Genomic DNA, 3,376 nt, shown 5'->3' on the forward strand with positions numbered 1-3,376 from the left:
GCCTCAAAGAAGAACAGCCAAAAATACTTTCACCTGCTCTCAGTGTGGAAAGAGTTTCACATATAAAAGCCAGTTTAATACACACATGAGAGTTCACACAGGAGAAAAGCCTTACACATGCCATCAGTGTGGGACAAGTTTTGCACAAACACAAAATCTCATATATCATCTTCGCTGTCACTCTGGAGAAAGACCATTTGAATGTGATAAGTGTGGTAAAACATTTGTTTTGGCACAGTACTTAAAAGAACATCTGAAAACTCACACAAATGAGAAGACTTACAAGTGTTTTTTTTGTGGAAAAAGTTTTTCATGCCTGTCCAATTTTAAAAAGCACCAGAAAATACATACTGGTGCGGGGGTTCATATGTGCTTTGAATGTGGGAAGACCTTTACTAATGCCAGCAACTTGAAAAAGCACCAAATAATTCATACTGGAGAAAAACCTTACAAGTGCTCACACTGTGAAAAGAGTTTCACTCATTCACAACAACTGAAAATACACAAGATAATTCATACTGGAGAAAACCTTTGCAAGTGCTCACACTGTGGAAAGAGTTTCACTCGGTTAGAAGACCTGAAAAGGCACGAGAGAATTCATACTGGAGAGAAACCATACAAATGCCCACACTGTGGAAAGCGTTTCACTCGGTTAGAAGACCTGAAAAGGCACGAGAGAATTCATACTGGAGAAAAACCTTTACAAGTGCCCACACTGTGAAAAAAGTTTCACTCAGTCACAACACCTGAAAACACACAAGAGAATTCATACTGGAGAAAAACCATTCAAGTGCTCACACTGTGGAAAGACTTTCACTCAGATTGAAGACCTGAATAGGCACGAGAGAATTCATACTGGAAAAAAACCTTACAAGTGCTCACACTGTGAAAAGAGTTTCACTCAGTCACAACACCTGAAAACACACAAGAGAATTCATACTGGAGAGAAACCATTCAAGTGTTCACACTGTGAAAAGAGTTTCACTCGGTTAGAAAACCTAAAAACACACGAGAGAATCCATACTGGAGAAAAACTTAACAGCTGCACATATGTTTTGTAAAACTGTTTGGGAACTTGCTTTATTATGGCTTTAAAGTTAATGTGTGCATGAATGTGGAAGCAGCCCATATTTGTAAAATGCTAAAATGTTTGAAGTCAATGGCCTATCAAACTCTCAGAAAATGTTGTAGTGATACCTCTAAATTCAGTTTGAATATGACTATAATTGCTTGTGACTGTTTTTGAATGGGCGGCTTATTCTGCTTCCTCTTTTTCTTCTTTCTTCTGTATTGTTGTACCAGTTTATTTAATTGACTTGTGATGGAGTTGGAATGCAGTGAACAATTAGTAAACTCTCTCAATTGATTTCAAACAAGAGTCTGAATTTTTATTTCCCAGAATTCATATTTGGGACCAACTGTTTATCTCCAACGCTGTGGAAAGAGTTTCACTCAGTTAGAAAACATGAAAACATAAATGAACCTTAATGATCATTTAGGCCTTTCTCTTTGTTCTGAGTTCATGAAACTGACACCTTTTAAGTAACCTGTATTGATTTATTGTTTTGAGTTTGATGAACTTATCTCTTTTAAATTTATAGGAATTTTAATTTAACTGAAACTAGGCAGGGGATTTCTATTTTCCAGCATGCTTTGCATATCACTTGACAGGGAGAGTAAATGTTAAAATTAGGTGTTCTATCATGTGTCTTTGTGCAAGTTTAATGTAAAAGGGGAGACTTGTTAGTGTTTAATGTTTTGTTATTTAGAAAAGTTACTGTTATATTGGAGTTTTGGGCATTACCAGCGCCGTTGAAAAAGAGAATTGTGACACTATTTGAACTCTCCGCCCCGCGATCACGTGGTTCATGTAGCTCTCAATAGTTCCAAACAAATCTGTGCTGTCAACCTATTTGAATGGGTTTAAGCAGGACAGACAGCATCAACAACTATATTTGCAGCAATTTTTGGTAAATATTAATGTATAATGTGCGTTGATTACTATGTTGACTACATTTATAATAGAATTGTTTTCTGGGGAGTGATGGAGATACAGCATTAATCAGTTTTTCTGTGTTTAATTTTGGAGGGAAGGGGGATTGCTCCATGTAACAGATGTTCAAATTTGGGTCAAAAGGAGGAAGCGGGACACAGCGATTCCAACTCAGGAATGTCACTTTTTTATTTTTCTGTTATTAACATTTTTTTATTGATTCCAACAAAGACAAGAATACATTTAACCACAAAATTATGCATTCGGAATCACTTTTTTCAGACTGGAGTCTGATCATTCACCACTGACCACATGATATTGATGAAACACCTAATATTATCAGAAGAGCTGCGGCCCGAATAAACCCCACATGATCTTTATGTATAAAAGATGTCATAACTTAATTGGTTGGCCAAAATTTTTGATTATATTTTTATGTCTAGCTGGATCAGGGAAATTGGATGGTAACTCTTACACTCGCTTGGATCTTTGTCCTTTTTAAGAATCCGACTGATCCGTGCTTGTGTCATGGTTGGCAGAAGCTTTCTTTAATGATTCCATATATACTTCTAACAAAAGTGGAGCCAGTTCTGTAGCATAAGATCTAAAAAAATTCAGCAGCAAAACCATCTGGCCCCGGTGCCTTGCCTGCAGGTAAGGCCTTAATTACCTCGTCAAGCTCCTCCAAGGTTATCTCAGAATCAAGAAATATTTTTTGCTCAGTCGTTAGTTTAGGGAGCTCTAATGGTTCCACAAAGTTTCTAATATCTTCATTAGTAGGCGAAGTCATGGAACTATAAAGATCAAGATAGAATTCTTTAAAAGCATTATTAATATCAATGGCTGAGGTAAATATTTTACCACCAGCAGATTTTACTGAGGGAATGGTAGAAAAAGACTCTCTCTGCTTTATATATCTAGCCAAAAGCTAGATATGTATCATGAGGGGTGCCAGCGGCTTGCAACATCCCTTCAAGATCTATAAAAAAGCCCTGATCATCAGCATTAGGCACATAAATATTAGCCAAAATCAACCTTTGCCCTTGAATTTCAGCTAAAACAATAATGACTCTTCCTAATTTATCCTTAATCTGTTTGAGACATTTGAATTGTAGATGTTTACTTATCAGTGTAATGACTCCATTGCTCTTACTTGAGCCAGCACTAAAGAAAACATGCCCACCCCATATCTTACCAATTTTTTCAGCTTCCTGTGGGGAAAGATGTGTTTCTTCAAGAAACACTATATCACATTTCTTATGTTTAAGAAAAGAAATAACCTTCCTTCTTTTTATGGGGTGCCCCAACCCATTCACATTCCACGTGGAGTGAGACAATCCACTCACATTAACATTTGACATTTTGACATAATAGAAAAAATAG

The sequence above is a fragment of the Myxocyprinus asiaticus genome, chromosome 28 (assembly GCF_019703515.2).
Source record: "Myxocyprinus asiaticus isolate MX2 ecotype Aquarium Trade chromosome 28, UBuf_Myxa_2, whole genome shotgun sequence".
Classification (NCBI taxonomy): domain Eukaryota; kingdom Metazoa; phylum Chordata; class Actinopteri; order Cypriniformes; family Catostomidae; genus Myxocyprinus; species Myxocyprinus asiaticus.